This window comes from Corvus hawaiiensis, chromosome 2 (genome assembly GCF_020740725.1).
Source record: "Corvus hawaiiensis isolate bCorHaw1 chromosome 2, bCorHaw1.pri.cur, whole genome shotgun sequence".
Lineage (NCBI taxonomy): Eukaryota > Metazoa > Chordata > Aves > Passeriformes > Corvidae > Corvus > Corvus hawaiiensis.
In genome coordinates, this window is record NC_063214.1 from 5,636,789 (window position 1) to 5,661,110 (window position 24,322).

Below are 24,322 nucleotides of genomic sequence, written 5' to 3' on the forward strand. Positions count from 1 at the left end.
CTGTTCCGGTGCCTCACCAGCCTCACTCCACACGTCCAAGAAAACAACTCAGACCCTACCTGCAGGTTTTGATGTAACTGGCCTTCTGGTAAGAAGTGAACAGTGAAATGGCATAGTGCAGCAGCCCTCCAGCTGTTTGTGGGTATTTATGGGTGTGCTGGATCAAGGATGGTCCTGCACCCACCCTGGGACAGGCAGCAGGGCAGTGGTGTCCCTGCTCAAACCCTTGTCAGGAGGTCCCGACTGCCGCAGCCCAAGGGCTCAGGTTTGCACCCCACCTTTTAACTCTCGTCTCTTGGTCGTTTAAACCAGGCAAGGACATTTTCACTGATCAAACCCCAGGAAACAGAGCCAGCCACCACCCACACGAGCACATCACTGAGATTAAACGGGGGTTTCAGAGTGAGGGAGCGCGGCAGGTGAGAGGGCTCCAGGCATCGCACAGCGATGGAGCGACAACTGCTCGGGAAGGGAAGAGCACCAACATTTCGCACACACATCTCTCCACCAGTTGGGCAGAGCTCTCCTGCTCTTCTCCTGGCTGTGTTGCTAGGAGAGGAGCGCTCTGCCCTCCTCATGGCTATGAATAGCTCTCGCTTGTTTATCCAGCCCAGCTCCGCCTGCTGGTTACAACCACAGCCGGCACCACCTCACGGCATGACACCACCGGGAAACAATGCACTGCCAGGGAACAGCCCCCTCCGGCTCAGGACGGTCCGGATACCTCTGCTGCACCGCTCCGCAGCCACCCTTCTCCTCCTCTTACCACACTCCTCTGCCCCCAGCAGAACGGGCTAAACCCGGCCGAGCGGTGCAGTGTCACCCCCAGAGAGCAGCGCTGAGAGCCAGGACCTGAAAATCAGGGCATCAGCTCAGAAACCTGGCTTGAAAACACACACACACAATCACTTTAGGGTCCTTTCCTGCAATTCCAATGTCAGAGCCTTTCGCGAGCTACAAAAGTTACTTTTAGTGAAGGCTGGTCTTCTTGCATAAGCCCATGAATTGAAGACCAGGGACTTCAAGAAAAGTAACAGATGGCTTGAAAATTGGCAATAATGGGATTCCTGAGATTTTCTTGACTGTATTTTGTCTGAGGTCTGACCAGGAATGAAAGAGCTCTAGCAGTGGAATTAGATGGTCTGTATTGACAAGGGGAAATACTGATGGGGTTGAGCAAAAGGCTCCTCGGAGCACTGCAAAACGTGACCATTTCAGGATATTTACTCCACGGGACAGAGGGACAGGCAGCAAATACAACCAGTCTACACATTAAGAGACAGGATATGTGTGCTCAGGCAGCCACAGAGGGCTGTGCAAGTTCAGGGTAGCAAAGCACACACAAAACTGCAGCTTTTGGAACAGCCTGGGCAGTCAATGAGAAGAAAAGTGCTGGGCAAGGCAGAGCAGCCTAGATCAGAAGGGATAGGGATGGTTGCTGCACAGGTACAGGTGAACCACTCCTTCTTTTCCAGCATCGTGAGCTTCCAAGTGTGCCTATTTCCCTGGACATCTCGTCTTTCTCCACCTGGGAATTTGGTTGGGATGAAATCTCAATTTTGCATATGCTTATCCAGAATTTCCACATGCCCATCAGGCCTTTCAGATAGTTGGGCCGCTGAACATCCAGAAATTCAGGATAAGTTGACTGCACACTTGGGAGCTGAACTGTATAGCATTCACACACTATGTCTAATGAATCCAAAAATTGTCAGACCTGCTGTGCATATGCTGTGCAGATGATCTGCATATGTACAGTTTACCCAGTGTGCTCTGAAGATGTCTGGTCTCCCCTGTACTCACAGAACATCTACACAGTGCAGGTGTATGCATTCCCACTTGGAAAAGAGGACTAACATAGGGGGTTTTTTACACATGCTTGATGTATTTGTAGAAGAGGGAACAGCTGAAGGCTTTGGCGCAGCAGGCAAGGAAATTTAGGTATATTTCCTGTGTATGGGGGCCAGACTCTCCTATCCCATGCTGCTTGTTTTACAGAAGTCACCTATGCAGGACTGGGATTGGGGTCCTGTTGTTTAAGACATTGTACATGCACAAAGTGAAAGGGTGTTATTTTTCCTGCTGTCCCCTAAATCTTCCACCGTGATCTAAACTAATACAAGTGCAAGAAAGGGGCATCACAATTCTTACTTGAGAGATGAGCCAAATAAAAGGAAGCTCCTAGTCTCCTAAAGCAGGACCCAGGTGGAATTTAGACACCTGAGTGCGAAATATGATCCTGCAAATTCTTGTTTAGGTCATGTCTTGTGCTGGGGGTGCCCAGACCCCTCAGGCCCACCAGATTTGACAATGATATCCCACGGCTTCAGCGTCTCTCTGCTCCTCACCTACCTGGGAAAGCCTCACACCTAACAAGGCTAAGCACAACAGCAGCAGTAGGAGAGGCCAGACATGAAATTCCTCTTTGCTTAGGGGAGCATAACTCCAGGATGGGCTTTCTCTGAGCCCCCAGAGAGGGTAACCCTTCTTTTTAGGGTGCAGTGTCCAAAGGGGTTAAAGCCCCCACGGAGGACTTATGGAGGACCCAGCCTGCGCTTCCTCCTCTCCTGCAGGGCGTGCCTGTCTGCATCTCCCATGGATGTGCTCCAGCTCCCAAGGTGCTGGCTGTTTTGGAGAGAGAGGGCATGCTCACCTCTTCTGCCACAGGCATTATGATTTTCTTAAAAGCGTTGTGGCTTCCCTGGGCACACACACACCCGGGAGAGGAAGCATCTGCAGGAATGAGCAGCCTGGCTGTTTGAGGTTTTGGCAGAGAGGAGGGGGAAGCCCATGCTCCAGTCCACCCTTGGGTGACCACTTCTGACTTTTTACCTCATGTCCCTTTAACATAAAATTCATAAGCAGGAGCTGGGCAAAGGGACCCACGTTTTCCCTCGTACATGGAGTGCCACGAGATCAATGAGATTAAACATGTGCTTACATGCTGTCCTGAATTGGGGCCATGAGGAGAGCAATGGGAAAGTAAACAGAAGGGAAACGTTATGGAAATGAAGGAAGAGGTAAAATCCACTCTGCCAAGAGCAGCAGCTCTCAGCAGTTACAAGAAGATATGGCCTCAACCAGAGCTGATTAGGCATTAGGAAGTCCAGAGACTGGAAAGGAAGACCAAGTCATCTTCATGAAGGTTGAGAAGTGACTGAAAAGAGTGAGATTTGGAGCAGAGGAGAAAGGCTATCCACTGGGCACAGCCGTTCCCAGAGAAGGTAAGCTTAGCTTAAGTTGTTTCACCCCATTAGCAGAATGTGGATACTTGAAATTCAACCTGTGACAATACAGGGAGGCTTTTCTCCCCTTAAAGACGCGAAAACCTGGAGCTGAATGTCAGGCTCTGCAGAACCCTGTGCACCAGTGGGCACAGCTGCTGCCCTGTCTCATGTTGTAGACGCTGTGGGAGATGAAGCTGGACATGATGACTGCTCTGTCCATAATCTGGCTCTGCTTCCAAGAGGCTGAGTGTGGCAGTCATCCTCTCTGGAGCACCTGTAGTGCCAGCTCCCAGCGCCTGCTGAGGCGAGAGTGCTTGAGCAGCCTGTTTGGGGGGTTCACTGACACCGTGGCCAAAGCTTTGGTGCGAGTGCGCCTTATCAGCTCTCAAGTGCCTGACTGCAAGTGGTTGATTTGATTTTCCTGCAGGTGAAATTCCAGACTACGTTCTTCCACCTTTCTATATTCTTCACATAGCCTTCAAAACTTTCAGCCAGATCTCTTGGAGCTATCCTGCTCTTCCAGCTGGGAAATTTGTAGGTGTGTCTCTGATTTTCCAGCCTTCTCTCCTGCCTTTGCTCTTCCCCTTCTTCTTTCTTCCCAGTCAACCTTAGTTGTAGTCTTCCTTCTCCACTTGACCTCTATTTCTCTTTCCTGGGAAGAGCCTCATTTGCATCTGTCCTAGTATCCAAGCTACAAATTAGACCTGGTTAAAATTTCTTTCAGCAAAACTGCGACTTGAATAAAACTTTTGAGTTTTGGGGGAATTGTAGGAGCTCTATTTTTGGGAAGTGGCTTTTCTGTTGAGCACTTGAGTTCAAAAATGTGTAGTCCCTTCTGTTACAGGTTCAGAAGATGACCTTGAGTATGTCACTTCATCTGCCCAAATGTTTTACCACTTGTTAAATTTAGATAAAAATACTTGTCTGGGTTAGTAAAATGTCTTTGAGATCATCGAACAACAAAAGCTATCCAACTGGTGATTATTATGATTATTATAATTACCTTTATTAAATGAAACCAGCTGATTCTTGTGCAACAGTCTTCTGGGCTCCACAGGCCTTTACAGCCGAGACTCGGAGAAAAAAAATCTTTTGTTATCCCTGGACAGGGATGTGTTTTTTGAGATTGAGTTTTGTGGTTTTGTTACGAAACGTATGACAGTCGGTCATGTGGTTTGCTTTCTGGGCCGACTGAACCCTGCTGAACCCGTACGCAAGGCAGCAGAGTTTAATGATTCACAGGGGCTGTGTTTTGGTTTGGCTTTTGCCGGACGGAGGCTGTGCAAACCTGCACGGCCAGGGAACCCTCTTGGTTGGAGTCACTGAAAAAACTTAGCTCAAATCTCTGCAAGCCTGGACCCAACATGGCCCCGCTGTCGGGCCAGGCCCTTTTTGGGTGTCTTGGGTTCTAAGAGCTGGCCATGCCGAGGCACACCTAGACTTTCTCATTGGACAACTGCACTCTCCCTCTGTTATGGGAGTAATGGGAGACTGCAAAAATTTTGGGGAGTCCATGAGGGCTTGTTTTTTTGTGATTTCTCCCTCGCCTTTTCCCGTTGCCTCCCGCCACCGTGTTGCTGCGGGATAAAATTGACCCCGAGGCCCTTGGCGTTGGGTCTCCGCCGTTTGGCGTGCCCGGCTATTTGCACGACCTTGGAAGGGGGGAAACGGGGCGAATTCCTGGCCGGCTCCTCGGCTGATCCTCGAGGAGCGCTGGGAGCCATGGTTCGTGGCGGCGCTGGCGAGGGTGGGACGCGGCGGACCTGTGCTCTTTACTCGGCGGGTTTAGCGCTGGCTTTCCTGCCGGAGGGAGCCTGGAATCCCCCGATCCCTCCCGGCGAGGGGGAAAGCGGGAGCCTGCCATGTTCGCGGGGACGCGGCGGGCGCCCTTCTCCCTGCCCCGCGCCTGTCACCGGAGTTGGGAGTTCGCATGGAGGAGGCCGGCGGAGGAGGAGGGAGGCGGGAGGCGGGAGGAGGAGGAGGAGGAGGAGGAGGAGGGAGGGGGCCGCCTTGTTTGTGGCTTGTCAGCAGCCGCTGGAGACAAGCCTCCATGTGTGAAAGCCGCTTGGCATGAATGCCTGGGCCGTACCAAGCGCCGCGGCGCCCGCGGGGGGAGGCGGCCCCGCCGCCCCGCCGCCCCGCGCAGACAAAAGGCCCGGCACGGCTTCCCCGTGAGTTGCCCCGATGCTGCCGTAGCGCCCGCCCGGCGCAGCGCCCGCTCCCCGCCGCCCCCGCCATGCCGCCCCGCGCCCTCGCCGCCTGAGCAGGTAAGCGCTGGCCGCGGGCGGGCGAGGGTTCGCAGCCGGCGCCGCCGCCCCCGGGGCCGCTCCCCGCCCGCCGCCGCTCCCCCGGCGCGGCTGCCGGCGGCGCGGGGCGGCTGCGTGTGCGGAGCGGGGGGCGGCCGCGTGTGCCGCCGGCAGCCCCGGGCCGCTGCCCGGCGCCCCCGCCTCGGCGGCGGAAAGTTTTGCGGCGGCCGTGGCCGCGGCGCCGTGCCTCAGTTTCCCCCCGTCTCGGTTTGCCCCCGGCGGCGAGGCGCGGGGAGGGACCGCGCCGGCCGGGGGGGATCCCGGGAGCGGGCGCGGAAGGGACAAAAAGCGCCTTCCACCTGTTGGCTTCTGTCCCGGTGGCTTTTATGAGGGTGGCGGGCCGAGGAAGGGCCGGGGGGAGAGCCCGGGGCGGCCGCCGGCCCCGCTGCCCCGCGCCGGGGAGAAGCCCCGCGGGGGAGGGTGGAAGCCGGGGTCTTTTGTCAGCCCTCCATCCCGCTGCCTCCGGAGGCAGGCAGATCGCCGCGGGGATGGGAGACGTTTTTCCCTCCTGGATGTCGGGAGATTAGATGAGATGTATTTACAGTTGCCGTTTATCAGCAAGTAAATATCGAGCTCGGCGTGAGAGCAGCAATATGAAGCCTGCTTGCTTGCTCTCTTGCCGGAGGTTTTGTAGCTGTTATCCTACTGTTGGTGAGGTGATAATGTGCAAGAGCCAAAAAAAAAAAAACAAAACCAAAAAAACAACAAACCAACCCCCCAAAAAAGGCAAAGGGGAGAGAATCCCTGCTCCTCACACCCGGGCTTATCACAGTATCGGTACTGGGTTTGGTTAAATTTGGAGGGATAATTTTTCCTTTTGCCATGAGACACAGAAAGCCTCCTGAAATGCTAGGTGCATCCTCACGAGGTCTTTTAAGTTTGTCGTGTGCCATCATTCAGGTTTCATTGATTCTAGTTGTTTTGTTAAAAAATAACCTACAAGAATCTGAGCTGCACAAATGTTCGTCATCCTAATGTCCTGACACAACCTATGCGAGGCAGGAGCTGGAAGAGGGGGAGAGAGTGAGGATATGTGCTTTCCCAGTCAAGGCTGGGAGGAGAGCATCATGTGTTGAAGAATATGAGCAAGAATGGGAGATGGGGGAGGGAGTCTAAATTGTCCTGAGACCCTATTCAATCCAGCAAGGAAGATGGAGGATCTTGCTGCTGCAAAAAAATGTACGGCAGAAATCTCAGCCAGCTTCTCTCTGACTTGTTACCTCCCTTCAAAAAAATAAATAAATAAGCAGAAAAAGAATCAAAGCAAAACCCTGTGATTTGCTGTAACGTTTTCCATGATACCTTTATCCCACATGCCTTACAGTCAGTCCAGTGATGGAGGTATGTGAGAAGCAGGGAGAGAGACTCTGAGGTTTATCGCCACAGGAGGGGGAGAAGTATCAGATCATGTTTGAAAGGAGACTTGTCAGGCAATGAGGTAGGGAGGAAAAATGCCTGTTCTAGGCAGCTGGACCTGGGGAGAAGAAGGAGGCGGCTCCAGCACCTACGGTTCTGAAGCTGGGTGGAAAATCTGTGGAGAGGGGATGTAGACAGATGGGGGAGCGGGCAGGAAGGATGTCTAAGGAAGACCTTGGACCGTCTCCTTGGAGGGCTTTAAAAAGAGGGGAGATTTTGAACTGAATCAGGGCACGAGCAAGGCTAAAGCACAGCTAAGCTAAGTGTGATGTAGCAGGACTTCTCAGTATGGAAGAACACAGAGGTTGAGTTTTCTGACTTGGTGGAGTTTGGGGCATTTGGTAAGGGGAAGAGATTTTTGTAGCCGGGGTGATTGTGACTTGTGCAAGGATTGCAGCTGAGAGGATTGAGGAGAGAGCATGTGGCTTGCCTTTTGCATAGGTGGCTTCTCTGGTAGAGGGGCCTTCTGTTAAAATGTCTGTAAATTTCTGTTAATTTTGCTGGACTCTGTCAATAGCAAGGAGAAAATCAACTGTCCCTTGTGAAAGTAAGTGTGGGGATGAAATAAAGCTTTACCACTTTATTGATGTTTCCATGCACCCAGCACCTCCACACACATGGAAACAGCAAGTTTGTGCAAACACACCTGCTTGTGTCGCACATCCTTCCTCTTGAGGGCCAACACGCTCACGTTGTGAGCATGGTTCCTGCGCAGACATGGCCCAGCTCTTGTGTTTTCCTCAGTTTACAGAATAGCTTATTCCATCAGCCTGGTAGCAGTAGTATTTGACAGCTGACTTTGTGTTAGCACAAACTGCATGTGAGGTGGCTGAGGCTTGAAACCAGTATGTGACATGTTTTAGCTTTTCCACTCATGGCAGCATTCCCATGATGGAGCAGGGACACACCACAGGCATCTCACATGCACAAATAAAGTGTTACACACATGCAGATGCAGAGGACAGGTCTCAGGTCAAATGTACTCCAAGTCACTCTCTTTGAGAAGAAGCTGAAGCAGCACCAGCTCGTTGCAGGCAGAGCTCACACGCTGCTCCCACACACACAGATCACACGCATGCACGCTACACCTCTCCTCTCCAGGATCACCTGTTTGAATTCCAGCTGGGCTGGCAGCACAGGGAAGTTTTGCACCCTCCTGGATGGGGATTTGATGGCCTTTCTTTTCCAGCTTGGCACTGGACGGGCTTGAGCCACAAAAGCTTAACAACAGGGAACACTAATGAGCCCCTGCTTGGCATGCTGAGAAGAAAGGCCAAGGGCTGAGTGGGCATAAAAACAGTGGCATGGAGCCCCTTGGCCAGAGTCTGAGCCTTGGAATGAAGGCTGGGGAGGGAGCAGAGCCTCTGGAGTCGGGAACAAGACGGCAGCACTGCAGCAAAGGCACGAGAGGAGACCATGTTGGGGGGAGGAGAGCAGGCTGCTGTTTCCACATCATCTGAAAACTCAACCTGCTGTCAGGACAGAAGGAAGGCTTGTGCATATTTTATGTCACTTTTCTCCTTCTAGGACAAGCTGCTGATCTGATCAGCTATGCACTTTAAAATCCTTGACGCGCCAATCAGCAAGTATGACTCGAGGCCAATAACCAGCCTTGGCCTCCTGCCTCCGCTCCTTTGTGGACATCCCATGCCGCCCTTCCCCGGAGAACGTGTGCACAATTAAACCCTGCACAGCGTTCCTCAACTACAGCATGGGATGTGACGAGCTGCATGGAGATGGGGACAGAAAATGGCAACGTGTCAGGGCTGGGGGGGTGGAGGCGGGGAGGGGAGTTGGCCATTTCTTCTGCTGTTTGCTGATGTCTGGAAGGAGACTAAGTGGGTAAATTGGTTTTCCTTTGAACTGGTGGTGTGGTGTTCCAGTCAGCTGCTCTTTCTTCAGAGGTCTTCAGTGGCAGCTCAAGAGTTGGTGGGGCTGGCAGTAAACAAAATGTATTTCACTCCTTCAGCCTGAATTTTGCTGGGGGCTGTCAGACAAGAGGATTTCTCCTCAGCAGTTAGTTATTCAGTGCTGCTTCTGCCTGGCAGAGCCACTTGAGCCACTGACATTGCTTCTGCCCACTGGAGATGGGATGCACTAAGGATGCAGGCACTGAGGATGCAGGCAGCCCAGGCACTTTAGTTTTGACAACAGTCTCTCACACACAAACATGTAACTCCTGTGTCCCATAAGCCAACTCACTGCCCTGCACACCATTTTGGGACACGTGGGGAAGCAAATGTTTTTGCTATGTGATGCAGAGTTATGACCCTAACTGACTTAACATTGGCCCTGCTTTATCCTTCATTTGTCCTGCTTGAGAAATGGCCATCGGACAAAGAGGTCTCACAGAACTCGAGATCCTGGCACTGATCTGATGGGCAGCCTTAGGGAAATTGCCTTAAAGCTTGTGTGGACCTTCTTGCTGCAGTCTGTGAGATGGGGTAATGCTTGCCCACCTCCCAGGTAGGAGCGGCAGCCCAAGGGTTGTGTGTGCCTGTGCAGACACCACGGCGGGCTCACACGCCAGCCCATGGACAAAGCGTGTGGTTTTGCACCGAGCGTGACTCATGCGACGATAAATTTTGCTCGAAGTATGCGCACACTCGGTGCTCTGTTGGACAGTGAATTCTGTTTTGTCCTTCCAGCAGAAAACAGCACAAGTTGCCAGTGACATGGACTGGACATGTATTCCCATAACAACAATATTATAAACATATGGTAAACCTGGTGTAACAACTGCTGTCCGTGTCTCCACGCAGAACAAGGAGCCGGTTAACAAAAACTTGAGGCTGTCTGAGGCTGTATCTCCCCAGACTGTGATCTCATCAGCTTTCCCAAGCTAACCTCAACCTGGTCACTGCTTGGATTGTAAGCTTGGGATGGGTGGGGGGGTGAGAGCAGTTAGCAGGAATGGCTATTCGTGATTCAGACCACTTCCCTGTGACTCAGAACTGAACTATCCCTCGGTAGAGTATTTGGGGATAGTACTCTTCAGATGTTGAACATCAGTCTAGTTCTTAGAAGTTCTGCAGTACCCGGGCTTGCTTGCTTGCACAACTGGGTTTTTCCTCAGCATCTTTTGTGAAAACAAAACCCTAAAAACTACTTCTGACTATTAAAGACGCCATGGTAATTTTTGCCAAAAGAAGAAGGGGGAGTGGTCTTAGCCCTGGGCACTTTGCCAGATTCGAGCTCAGGAAATTGCAGTCTATCTAGGTAAAACTCCCCATAGTTTAAATGAAAAAAAAAAAAAAGTATTCATCTCTTACTGTCTTAAAGGGTAAGCACTGTGTTCTCTGGAGCCTTAAACAGACAGTACATTCCGGCTGGAGAGGTGGTTACAGTTGCTTGCTGGGAGAAGATTTTTTTTATGCAAAAACTGGGGCTTTTTTTGCATTTTTGGGATGCTTCTAATCGCAAAATGCTGTATACATTTTAGGTTATTGCAAAGCTTGAATGAATATGTGGCTCAACATACAAATGCAAGGAAATATGCTGGTGTGGCGTTTGCCCAGGGAGCAGGCGCAGCCAGCAAATACACATCTTTTCTGTGGCAGAAAAATAAGGACCAGTTTTTTAGTCTTGCGCCTGTGCATCTGGGGGCTGGATTTTGTATGTTTAGCAGCAACTGCTTTTGTAAGCTGCTGCTAAGGCACGTAGCTGGCTGTGTGCAATTGCAGTGATAGAATGTGAAAATGCAACTACACACAGACCTGTAATCTTGCATGCAAAATACTGCTGGTCTAGTTCTCCAGGTACCAAAAAATGGTCTGAGATTGTACTTGCCTTTCCATTTAACTGTGCTCACCTGCATTTTTCAGGTGACAGCTGTGTGTATGGAGTGCTGAATGATTATCCTTTCTATTTTTGCTCCAAGAAGAAGGAAATTAAATCTTTACTAGTGATCATGGCAGTGCACGTGTTGTGATAAGTCCAGGATGGAGGTGGCTGGGGGGTTGCAATGAAAATTCCGTAATGCTTTGAAATCCTGGGGAAATGCACGGGTGGAGAAGGAGAGCAGAGTGAGCTTCTGTTCCCCCTACAGATGAGGAGTATTGAACTGCTGAGTTTGTCAGTGCTGTCAGGATCTGGCCTTGCCTTCTGCCAAACCCAGTACTTCCAGGGCCCCCCAGAACAGAATGTGCATTTGGGCACAGGTGGATGCAGGGCTGAATATCCACGCTGGGAAGGCTGTCCTTGGATATTCCAGCCCAGGACCCCCAAAGTGTGAAACAGGTCTTCTCCTCCTCATTCAGTGATGTGTCTCAGCCCTGCCCCGGTGAGATGCAGGCAGATGGTGGGGGCGGGGGGGACACACACAGGAGAACAGCTCACTTTCTCTTGTGCTTCACTCTCCAGCTTCTCTGGTGACAGTGATAACAAAGGGCTGCTCAGCATTAGGTGATATGGATCTCTCTCAACCCACTAAACTTGAGTCCTGCAGGCTTCTTACTAGCCCTTGGGGCTTGGGTGTCATTGTACCCTCCCATCCTGGGGTGGTCTGGGACAGTACCCCTGGGGACTGAAGGCTGAAGTTTCTCCACGAGTTTTGGAAGCATGGATTTCTTCTTACTGAAGCCTGTGATTTTATTTTGAGGTTATTTCTTGCCATCCTGGGTCCTTGACTGCAATCACTTCCATTTTGCATGCTGCTCTTTGTAACTGAATCTATCGATGTATATTTAATCCACTTGGCACCGTGGCTGGTAACTAGGCACTGCTTCCCAGCCTTCTGTCACTTGTTTTCACAATTACTGCCTGAAGTTGGGGTGGCCTGTCGCTCAGCTCTTTGCCCAGTTGCTAGACTGCCTGGGAAGACCTGTGCTTGACAGTCAGGTCCACAGCTGGTACAGCTCCCATCCTTCCATCTGGATGCCAGCCAGGTGTGTAGGACTTGGGTCATAGAAGCTAAGCCTGTTGGGTTTAATTCTCCTCTCTGCCACTGATTTGCTTTGTGTGATCACAGGCAAGTCCTTTAACCTCAGATGGCCTCAGCTGGGTTATCTACTTCAGAAAGGTGTTGTAATGCTTAATTATTGCCAGCTCTTCAGAAACCCATGGTGGGAAAAAACTGCATTTTATTCAGAAATATTGCTGACCTCCCTGGCCTTTCTAAGCCACCTCGGTGGTGCTAGGAGATATTATTTTTCCAACCTCAATAATGTTTCTTCAATTTTTCATCTGTACATTCTCCCACTCTCTCAGCTGCATGTAAAAATGCCAAGCTGTCTGAAGTCATGGAAATATTTTTATAAACTTGACAGCCATGGCAAACATTCTTCCTTGGCAATAAACAAACAAGGTGCACAACCTGCCATTAACATCAATTTATAGCAGAGAGACCTTCGTCACTCATTGATGAGGGAATTCTAGACAATTCTAGTGCTAGCACGCCATAAAGTAGTGCTGTCTGAGATTAGGAAAATGTTGGATCCTTTGGGTTCCTGTGTGCAGGGAGTAACTGGGAAGCTCTGTTTGCCCAAGTGCGTGCAGGAGTTCAAGCAGGCACCAGGTATTTGGTTTATTCAAGGCTCTTACAAATGGTGTTTGGCTTGGGTGTACGTGTGCTTGGGGGCTTGGTGTTTGTTTGTCAAACAACAAAAAGCTTGTTGTCCATAGTGGCAGCTGAGACCCAAAGGTAGTACAAATTAAACTGGATAAATTTTAGACACCCAAAAAAAGAGCTGCAAACAAAAGACATCAGTGAGCACTGCAGGAGCAGAGCCCCCGTCGTGCAGCCTCCTGTGCGCCCCCCTTCCATTTTCCTTGCAGCTGGCTGTGGGCTGGTGGGGTCGGCAAGTACCGGAACCCACACTGCAACATCTTCTCCCCGTGGGCACTTCCCCACGTAAGCACTCAGACAGCGCTCGTTTTGGTGTGTTCTAGGTTAATTTACTCTGAATACATCTAAACACACATCTCCAGGGACGTTGGTGATGCTGGCAAAAAAACCCAGGTCCCCCTCTTTTTCTTACATTACTTTGGGTTATCTCTCGCTCTTCTAGCAGGCTCTCTTCCTACCATCTTTGAGTAGTGGATTCTCTGTGGTGTGCTCAGGAGAGAGAAGTCTAGACTGTTCTTCACCTGTGTCTTTGATGGAAAACTCATAGGGAGCTAAGCCTCTTTCTACCACCTCACTCATTCACTGCCTCTCTGTCTCTGTGCCGTAGTTCCTCCCTTCTTCAAATGAGGATGCCAAGTCTTCACTCTGCTTCCACAAAACCTTTGAAAACTAAGGAGAAAAACATGCAGGGCATTTGTCTTCCCTCTCCAGGAAATCATAAATCCTTCCCCTCTCCCCTCACCCCTCTCCCTTCTCCTTTCCACCTTTTTTCCTCTCTCCTCTCTTCTCTCTCCTTTTCCTCTCATTTTAAGAGTTGTTATTATTATATTCTGTCCCTTTAGGTCTCCTCTACTTCCACTGCTCTTGCAATCTGTCTCTCTCTGCTGTTTCCATATCCCCTTCTATTTGCAGCTCTCTTCCTTCTGTTCATGTCATTTTCTTCTCTCACCCTGTATCTTCTACCCTCCCCCACTATTCATGAGCCGCACACTCCTATCTCTTCCCTCTAGTTTATCCTCCAAATTCCTCCCTTATGTGTGTGTCTCCACGGTGGACCCCTTTTTGTTGTTGCCGGCTGCCTGTCCCTGTGGCCTGGCTGCCTGGAAGCTGCCAGAGGGGTGGGCTGGCCAGGCCTGAGGGAGAAGGACAGGGCATGGGATCAGCTGGACAGCCCCCTGCTGCAGCCGTGGCCAGCCAGGCAGGATGGGGGGTTGCCCTCTGAGGGAGCAAGGTGAGACTCCCTCCATGTGTGTGCCGCCGGCTCTGGATGGAACTGCCTGGAGTCTCGTTCTGAGCTGCAGCACAGTTGTCACTTTAATGTCTGAGTACTTTGTTTCTGCCTGGAAGCTTGATGAAGTCTCCAGTCTCAAATGTTGTTTCCTGACGTCACCTTACCTCCTTGGACATGACCTTGTGACTTACTCTGGTCTTGACCTATTGTCTTGTTCCCATTCCCCTGACTTCCCTCTGGCTCTAGACACTGTCCTGAAAACATGGATTGTGCTGTGTCTGGCTGTGTGTTGACATCTCTGGTTGTTGAGAGGATGACTGTCCCACTGTGCCACTTCCAGCTGAGTTCAGGACCCCATGCTGTGCCAGGGAAAGCCATGATGGAGGAGGCAGAGGATGAGCACCAAAGGTTTGGGAAGCCCTCTGCATCTTGATGGAGAGTTGCATTGAGCCCACAAGGCAGTACCCAACAGGTCAGGACAGCTGTGCTATGTTCCTGGCAGACCTGTGCTTAGTGTCCTGCTGTTGGAAGAGGACAGGATCAACAGGGTCACTGCAGTAGGGAGAACCCCTCTCCCATCTGCCTGAGAGAGCCACCTGATCCCACAAGGAGGCTGTCCCACTATCTGATGTGGGATAGAGTTTCCTCCAAGTCAGCCAGAGTGGTTGTGGTGTATTTAACCACCTCTCTTCAGGGACAGGATTTTGGCTGCAAGGATCATGTCCAGCAGCAGCAATTGAAAAGTGGTGGTTTTTTAATATCCCCTCATGGATTCTGTTTTCTTCCCACATAGGGAACATGTGGCATGGAGAAGTCCCTTTCTCAGGGCAGGGAGAGGTGGCTGCATCTAGGCTGATGGGAGAGACAGCCAAATTAGGGCTCATGAGGTGTTCATGACAGCAAGGCACAAAGAGATCAAGCAGATGGCCTTGTGCTGAAGTTCATCCAGTGTCCTACAGGACAGGGCATGGTGACTTTTTGGCCTCCAGTGGAGTTTAGCTCTATTCCTGGGTAGCACCACATTTCCCCCTGCCAGATGTCACTCAGTCCCAGGCTCATTAACGTCAGTGAGCCTCAGCTCCCCTGACCAGACAGTTCCTGACTTCTCCCTTCTGTCTCTGCAACACTCCGACCCTTCCTTAGCGAGATGATCTCCCTCATGCTCCATGCGAGGTGCTGTGCACCTTTTCCCGTTTTTCCCACAGCCGTTTTTCTCCCTCTCCATACCTGCTTCACCTGTTTTACCTGCTTTTTCTCTCCTGCTCTGCCTCTGGGCTAGGTCTCTCTCCAGACTCTGTCTAAAACCCTCTGCCTCATTTGCCTTCCCATCTGGCTTCCTTGTCTCTCTGGTCATGCCGTGAGCTGTCAGCACCCAGGGGAGGACCATTGCAAGAGCAGGGCAGAGACTGGAGGGTGTCAGGGAGAGCAGAGCAGGAAGGCGGATTCCTAAACCAGGGTCCATCATTTGCTGGTGCCTTTGGCCTCTGCCAGGTATGTGCTCTTAGCTACATGGCAGAAGTTCCCTTTTCCCAGAAGTGTGATTTTCCCATTGCTTCTACTTGACTATTGGCAAGCTCCTGAAAGGTTAATGAAGTCATTCACTGCAAAAGGAAAAAGCACATCTTCCCATGTTTTGCATAAATTAATCTTGGAGATTATGGAGCAGCCGGTGCACAGGCCACAGGATATGCAGCTATGTCCTTGAATCTTGTCACCCAAAATGCAGCTCTGGGAGTATCACATAGGTGATACTGTCCACTCCAGTCCCTGATATCAGCTTAGGCTAAAATGTAGGTAAAAAGCTGTGGCCTCCTCAGTCATCTTTATTCATGTTTCATTGTGAAACAGGGACTGGGGAGGAGGTACCCAGGAATGCCCACAAGCCCTTCCTCCCATTGCGGTGGATCCTTGTTTCCCACAGATCCTCTTTAGAAAATGCCCTGTATCAGGTTTCATTCCCCCTGGATTTTTTTTTCTGCCTGAGAAGTATGCAGAAAATCATTCAATTGGTTTTGAACCACATGAGTGGGAGCAGGAACCAACCCCAGAAGATAAGTGTTCTGACCTTTACCGCACTCAGATAACAGAAAATAATAACAAATAAATACATCTCGTTTCTAAACCTCAGACTTAGGGATATGTCCCTGCCTTATTCAACAAGAGCCTGAGCCCCTGGGAGGGCTGAGGTTACGAACCTGGTAGCTGCCTGCAGTAAGCAGCAGCCCCTTTGCTTTCCTTTAGTAAATGAAGCTGGAACCAGTCCAGATATTCAGGATGTCAGGGGACAGGGCCAACATCCCCACACTCCTGCCATCTTTCTGCTGGGACCCTGCATGTTTTCCCATAGCTAGTGTACTGGGAGAATGAGAATTTGTTTATTTCTTGCCTGTGTGTGTTTCTTTGCACATTTTGCCTCTTGTTTTCAAATACAGGGTTGACCATTTAGGGCCATACCGGGCTGGCCACCAACTAGACCTATGCATGTATGCAGACCATGGATAAGATTATGGGATTTGCTCAGGAAAAAAAGTGTTAAAACCTCCAAATCAGTGAGTGTTTAAAAAAAAGGGAACCTGTCTAGAAGGAGGACATGCTGAACTGTGGCTTGCAGTGAGCTCCCCAGGTCTGGGTCTTAGGTCACTGACTCAGACTTCCATCATCTCCGCAGATGCCCCTGGGGAGGTCCATCTGAGACAGCCTCTCTTTGCAGGCCGCTGGTGACAGTAAATATTTGTACACTGCATGCTGAAGTGCTGATATGGGGCTGGAGTCCCATTGTGCAGTGTGCTGTCCAGACCCTGGAAAGAGATAGTCCCTGTCCTGAAGGACTTACTGCAATCCCAAATTAGAACATTCTTCGTGCTTTCTGTAGTGGCTGTGACTTGATGTTCCTTCGGCAGGATGTTGCTTCCCTTCCCTCCTCTGTGACGTGGGGAGATTGTTTGCTTGGCTTCTGCCATCCAAACCACCAGCAACTGAAGAGATGCCTGTATGCAGACTGTGGGGAGGATGCTGGGAGGTTTCTGGCACTCTGTCAGTGTAAAGCACCTTATTTATTAGAGTCTAATGCCCGTTTGGGATGTACTTCTGATCTAAAGCTCCTGAATTCCTCCCTTTTAACGCTAAAGAAGCCATTCAGAGGCCCCCTGGGCCCAATGTGTGCTTCTGCTGAAGACTGCCCTATCATATATCTACCACTGTCTTGCCCAGACTTCGGGTTCAGTGGTTTTGTTTTCATTAGAAGATCTCCTCCAACTCACCTCTTCCTTCAGGGGTTCCAGCAGATACCCAAATAAATATGATATTCAGTGGGCTGTGCACGTGTTTCCACATGCTGTTGCAGTACACGGAAACGTGCATTTTCAACATGCAACCTGATACGTGCCTGGATGTTTGCATTTGTGTTGTGTGGACGCTTGCATTCGTGTCTGCCAGTGTATTTGGGCTGGAGGAGGTAGCAGCAAAGGCTCTGGCAGCTGGGAAGAAAGGAATGACAGGCTTTCTAGGGGAGGGAGGAGAGAGTTTGGTAGCTGAGATGAGGATTGGGTAACAACTGGAGGGGGAGATCAGATTTAGGATCCATGTTGCTCACTTAAGAAAATAGGAGAAGAAGCAGTACATTGTTTATTGGGGATTGTGTTATTCCTGTGCATTATTTATTAGTCTTCTGCTAATGGTACTGCATAAAGAAGTGGCACTTCTACAGAAATTTCACAGACAGCTGGAGGATCAGTTCCAGGAGGTATTGTAACCAGGTCAGGTTGGTGTAGGGAATCCTGCTGGGCTCAGTTTTGACAGGCTTTGGAAAAGAGAAGATTGTTCAGGAGGCATTTGGAGGGGAGAAGGGAGGGGGAAGTGTCTGTGACTCACCAGGGAACAATGATCGCTGTGAGGATAAAGGGGCAGGCTGGAAGAAGACCTGGAGACAATGGTGAATTCCTGGGTTCAGCGGCTTCAGGATTCCAGCCTGAAGTAGAAGAAAGCATGAGAAAATGAAGTGTTTAGAAGGAAGCTTTAGGAGTAATAAAGGCAGCTGGTGAGAGAAAGGCAGAAGTAAGGAGAAAGCAATGCTGCACCTTGAAGTGGGTCCTGTAAGGCTTGATTTTGAGGCAGGGGTTGAAAGAATGGATGTGCAGAAAGAGGTAGCCTGTGCAGTGACTGAATGAACCCTTCCTGAGTTACCTGTAGTGTCTCTTAGCACAGACATGCTGGTTTGCAGCCTCTGCAGACACAACAGGCAAAGCAGAGGTGTTGAGGTACCCAGGGACAGGAGAATGTGTAGGTTTGTGAAGTTTGGAGTGCAGACAGATGGGTGCCAGCATGGATGCCCCCAGCCAGTTCTTGGATACTGGTCCTTCCTTTCATTTGCAAGACGTCCAGTCACTTGGAGAGGTGGGACTGGTATTCTGGTAGGTGGCATTCTTCTTTCACTCAGCCATGAATCTGAAATCAGCCAATACTGGAGGAGGAAATCATGCCACTGGTGCAAACTGTCTTTGGGTGAGAAGCTAACTCATAGTCCCCAAAATACCCAGACAAAATGTAAAGGTTTTATTTTTAAGGTTTGTTTTACCCCACCACGTTCAACCATTGGGCGGGGAACACCCTCCCTACTGCTTGTGACTTGTTACCATGAGCCAAGAGCAGGTCTAAATGGAAGTTGCCTTGGTGACACTTCAACCTGAGAATCTCAGTGCTGAGCTGGTGCAGAATTTTGGGGCTGGGGGGGAGGAGGAGAAACCGCAACATAAACACAGCTTCATGGGCTGTCCTTTCTTTTTCTGCCTGCAGTATGAAGCCTACTTTGTTAGATACAGTCACACCATGAACATGGGGAGTCTTGTCTTGTAGCACAGACAGTAGCTCCATCGGCGAGAGTCAGCCCCTGCCCTCAGCCATCACAGCTGGGCTACCATTACTGGTGGTGTTGGGATGCTAGTTCTAATTTTAAGCAGGATTGATGCAAATCATTCAATGAGTACCTGCAATAGTTGGTGTGTTTGAGAGTTGTTTTGGTTTTTTTTTTCAGTTATTGTTTTAACACTGCACTGTACCCTTCGACAAACCTCCTTATTGTGTGCAGCAATCCTGGGGGTGTGGGTAGTGCTAAGTGCACTGAGAGCTGTAACAATAACGGTGTGAGAGTGGCCTGGAGGTTTGGAATTAACCAGGCCATGATGGGGCACAATTCTGTTAATCCACTATGTCAATTAGAATAGAAGGTGACTTGGGCCAACCAACTGAAATGCCTTCAGAGAGTGTTTCTCCACCTTGGGAGAATGTGTGATCATCTGAGACCGCGACTTGAGTTCTAGCAGGGATTATCCATTCGGAAAAGACAGTCCATTTTGGAAGTGAAGTGCTGGTGAGTCCAGGAATGATAAAATCACCCTTGGACTTTTTTTGTGTGTGTGTGAACTCCTAGAAGTCATCTATGTTGGTATAAATGAGATCATTTGGCCTAATTAGTTCCAAGCTTAATTAGCAGTAATTATCCCAACATGGGAGTAATACTCGAGTAGGAAGTACTGAGTCCTCGATTAGATAGATCTCTAATTGGTGTTACAATATTGTAATTAAAGCATGCTTGTACGCCTCTGCCTCTGCAAGTGATTTGTTTTATGTCTGATTAAGCAGGGAGTCCGGCAGCCTCAAGGAGGCCAGGACATCACCACTGATTGAAACAGTGTATTATTCTTTGTTATAGGAAAGAAATGATGAATCACATGTACTAGGAAACACTGTGGGCCAAATTAGTCCTTTGAGTAATTGCTACTGGAGTTAGGGAAATTACAACAGGGGTAAATTTGGCCTCAAGTGTATAAGCTCTATCTGTGTATCACACAGTTAAACAAATACTCATTTGAATGTGCAGTCTGGCAATTACACCATCAGACAAATGCAAGTGAGTTAATCTGCATTTGCGATCACTGGATTGCAGGAGTGAGTTTGGCTGCTGGGTTATTAGGTTGCACATTCTGCTCAGATTTTGTGGGAGGTGTTGCTGTACGTCCCGGGATGCAGCTGGCATCGTTTCAGATTGCCACTGCTGGCTGCAGTGTCCTCTCCTTGCCGGGGTGAGACCTGGAAGATACCGCTAGGGCCACCAGGAGCACCTGGCAACTGGAGGAGATGGACAGATAAAGAGCCCTCTTTTCTTCCAGCAGTGTTACCTTCAGTCTGGCCAATCTGATCCTCCCTAGCAGAAGAGCCTTCAGAATATCAGGTAAACATGTTTTTTGAAGAAGTTTAAAATGAAGAGAGTGAAATGGGAACTTTCTGAAATTAGTCAGCATCAAAACATGAAAGCTTCCTATGTCTTTTTAAGAAACCACCTCCTTAGGAGTTGGCAAGTGTGCTGCTTTATTACTTATCTGTTCGCTACATGAGTGGGCGACTGTACTTCCTGATTTGGTTCTCCAACATAGAGAGATCATCAGCATAGGTCTGTAGAGGACAGTAACTCCTCGCCTACAGAAAGTAACAAATAGGAATGCATGTATCCTCTGGCTGTCACAAAGGATTTCGAAGCACATTCGAGTCATATCCGAAGTAAAACATCATCTCATTTCCATTTTAAAGCTGCAGAAACTGAGGCACAGATCAGTTACTTCTCTTGCTGCAGCTCATGGAGGTGGTGTACATGGCAGCACCCGGAATGCAGTGCAGGTCTCATCACCTTCTGCTTCACTCACAAAAACATCTTTATTTTCCTGGAGGGAGAGCCCTCCCAGAAAGAAGGAGATGACTTGAGCAAGGAAATAAAGTATACAGAATTCTGTTAAAGCAATATTAGGGATAAGAATTTAAACACCCTGTACACGGGAATTCAAAGCAAGGTTTCCATAGCAGCGTTGCTTGGCCATATTGTATATACACTGTTTTGCATTGTGCTGGTGATGTCAAAGGCATATTCTAATATCTGTGTGTGCAATATGTCTGCATCAGAGTTGCTATGAAACTTAAGGGTGAATTACACCATGGAGGCATATTCTTGTGTGGTGTTGGGAGGAAATAACAGAACTAGGTTTTGCTAGGATTTTTCTCCAGAGATAATTTTTCTTAGAGAATTGCTGATTTGCCAGAATTGTTGCTATTTTCAGGAAAAGTTGACTCCAGTTTTGTGTTTCATCTTGGAAAAAAAAATGGAGAAAAATTTTAAAGCTGTCAGAATGAAGCATTTCAAGAAGGTAAAATGAAACCTTGCATTAAGTTCATTTAGTCATGGTTTCTAGGTAGAAATTTTGAAAACTGCTTTTTCGTTTTTTTTTTTTTTGTTTTTTTTTTTTTAACCTAATCAGAGGTAGAACAGTTATTTGAAATTTCTGAAAATCTTGAAGGAATAAAAGGCTTGTTCTTTCACACTACGTGAGCCAGAACTGTCCTGGGAGTGGCAGGTGACAAGGGAGTGACTGCATCACCCAGCACCGTGTGTGGCTGCCCTGTTGTGTGTTGCAATGGGAGCAGTGGGAGAGGTTTGCCACTGAGTACCTCTCTGACTACCTGGTAAAGGCACGTAGCAAAATATGCCTGCTCAAAAAACTGTTCCAATCTTTCACGAGGCTCAACTGTCTCTAAAAACCCCCAGTATCACCTGGATATCATAAGGTTAAGCCTTTGGACCGGGAGTGTTTTGGGTGGGAGCCACTGTTTCTCACATCGTTAAACCTCCATTCAGCAGATGATGGGATCTCTGAGGGGGAGCTGCCGCCTCTCCCTGCCCCACTCTGGGGATAATGGGACCTGTCCTTCTCACCTCCCTGTGCACGGACAAAGGGAGGGCCTCCCGAGTGGCACCACAGCTCTTCCCTGTGCTCATCCGGCTCTGCCCTTCGCTTCCAGTACTTCATCCAGGCTCTGAAGCTCTCTGGGGAAGCAGGAGGGACCTTGCACCCTGAGCTGGGAAGGAGTGCTTGCACTCATGGAAAAGCCCTGTGAGTTATTTTGGCATCACTCTTCCTGCTGGCAGCAATGTTTCCTCACTGCCAGCATTCCCAAATGTTGGTGTAGCCTGTATGCCAACGTCTCCTTTCTCCCTGCCCCCTCATGTTGCAATTGCTAATTTCTGTGCCTGTGCCTGAAGAGCTGTAGTTTAGACTTGCTTTCCCATGCATTGAAGCCATTCTTGTCTAGGGAAGAAACTGCAAAAGGGGTGTGGGAGAGAGGAAAAAAGAAGAGAGCTGTTTTTTTCCCTATGTGGCAGTGACGAATGCTGGGTATTAGAGAGACAAGCTGACAAACATCTGAATGAGTGGAAGAGACTTCTAACCCAAAGGGAGGAGTTGTGGTTTAGGTTAAAGCCACAAAGGAAGTGAAGGAGGTTACCACTTTCCTGTCTGTGGGCAGGAGGTTCTCCTTGTGCTCGTTTGAAGGCTTAGCTCTAGCTCATCCTTCCCTAGGAACATACTCATCTGTGTACTTCTTGAAAGGCATTCGAGCTGGCGTCTGATCTTGGGAGTGACAAACATCCCCTTTATACTCAGAAATCAGCAGGAGCTGGGAGCTAAAGATCTGGGAATCACAGTCTAATTTATGGAGCCAGATATTTTAAAGTGTCTTGTTAAGCCATGTGTCTTGTTTGGTGCTAGATCATGTAGTGTTTTTCTCTGTGCTTCTTCCTCTTGCTGATTCCACCTGGAATTTTTGTTGTAAATATCTGTATGTACCTCCAGGGCCTGTTGGCTCCCCACAGGCCTCACTCCTCTCATGTTCCTGAATGATTGGCAAATTGTGTAGCCATCCTGCCTGGATCTAGCAGTCTAGCATGCTGATACAGGATAGATTCCGAATGTCATTGGGTTCCTACCAACATGGCCTGTGATCAGGATTTTCCTTGATATTCTGTGCTTGCTTTACTTTTAATAGTGCAGAGGCTTCAGCTGTATGCAGTTGTAAAGTTTGTTGTCTCAGCTCTGCAACTCCACTCTTCATGTGTGAGAAGAGAGTGAGTGGTTAACCCTGGTGTGCTGCAGAAGGCACGCTAGGAGGGAGATGAAAGAATACAGAATTGCTCTTACCAGAGTGTGAGCCTTCTCCTGAGTCAGAGGAGCACGCAAGCCGGCTGTCTTAAGCCGAGCTATCAACTGGTGACTGCACAGTTAGAACCACTGTCAGTGACAGTGACTTTAGTATGTGCTGCCAGTGCCTTCTGATTACTGTGCACTGCTGTACATGAAAAGAGCATCTGAAAGGTGCTCTCTGAAGAGCCGTTCTGTGGTCTCTAACCTTCCATTAACAGCTCACCTCAGACCCTAACCCTGGCCTTGGGATGCAGCAGAGTTATTTCATTTACCAGGTGTGAAAATCATATTTTGCCATGTGAGGATGATTGCTCTCTCAGGTGTGTTACAGCAACTGGGGTTTCTTTTTTTGTTTGTTTGGGTTTTTTAATGCTTTGTTAAAACTACAAGATATCATTAAAGATTTATATGTGGCAAATGTGTCCTTTTTTGCAGAGTGTTTCCTCTTAGAGACCTTCACGGTATTGATTTCAAGTAGATTTTCTTCTGTTTTAAAACGTTTCCTTTGCCTATGGATTTTCAGCATTACTCACTGGAGCTGTGTGCAGTACATTCCCCAGACTATACTATCAAGCCAGAGTCCCTTACTGCTGCTCTTCAGGGACCACTTCTGAAGCTGGAAAGACCATTCATTTGCTGTGTTCACTCAGTCCTGAGTAACTGTCCAGCATTACATCCTTATTACTCCAGGATGTATGCTGTCATCTAACTAAGCCATGGGTCTGCTTTCACTGTATGCCAGAGGATCCCACACCTAATCTGGCAAGAGCCTTGGGCTGGCCCCTCCTTGGACTGAGAGATGTTTGTTTGGATGTTTCTGATGTAAAGGGAAAACAAGCTGTACTACGGGGAGATGAAGAAACCTGAGCGGTAAGCAGCTGCTATTCTAAGGTCAATTGGTTTTGGTGTCAGCATTTCATTTCTCAAACTCATCCTTGTGGCCACTAGAGTGGGGAATGGGGATTTCTTTTTGGAGAGGGCAGAGGACTCAGCAGGGAGGCTGAGATCCTAGAGGAGAGAGGTACCACTGCCCTTTCAAAGAGCGGGCTGATGACCACCAGCCATTTCTGTGCCCTAGGATGAGGCCCTGGGGTCCCTGCGCTGCTGGTGGCTGAAACAGCTCAGTGACAGCCAGCTCTTGGTGTGGTTCAGCCATCTTTTGGTGGATCATATCTGTAAGATGTTGAAAACTTGGATTCAGACCTTAAAGCATCTGGCTTATGGAATTTGGCTTTGTTTACTGTAGTGTTATAGCCTTAGGGCCACAGAAAGTGCAGCTTTATTGAAGTCATTGGAGTTGTGCTTGCTTATGGCAGCAGGGAGCTGGGGCCACATTTTTTTGGAACGTGTTGCCAGGAGCATAAACCCTTTTCTTTGGGAGATGCTTTGTAAGGATGACTCAAGTAAATGCCCGGGAAACATTGTCCTAATGGAAACAAGACGTTTAAGTGATCAGGTCTCAGAACAACTCTTATTTCTTCCCCACACCTGTGACTTTCAGAATCCACCATCCTAAGGCTCAGTCCTTCTTCCTTCCTCATTATCATCTTAGTTTT

The 24,322-nt window shown here is 49.2% G+C and overlaps 1 protein-coding gene across 3 annotated transcripts in view; it reads left to right on the forward strand.

Annotated features, from left to right (window-relative positions):
• The first annotated feature begins 5,309 nt into the window (after positions 1-5,309).
• The window catches only part of BCL9 (BCL9 transcription coactivator), a 57,869-nt gene continuing 38,856 nt past the window's right edge, over positions 5,310-24,322 (forward strand). For all 3 annotated transcript variants that reach the window (XM_048293686.1, XM_048293691.1, XM_048293688.1), the window contains exon 1: positions 5,310-5,494. The gene's annotated coding sequence lies outside the window, so the exon portion shown is untranslated. The remainder of the gene's footprint in view (positions 5,495-24,322) is intronic.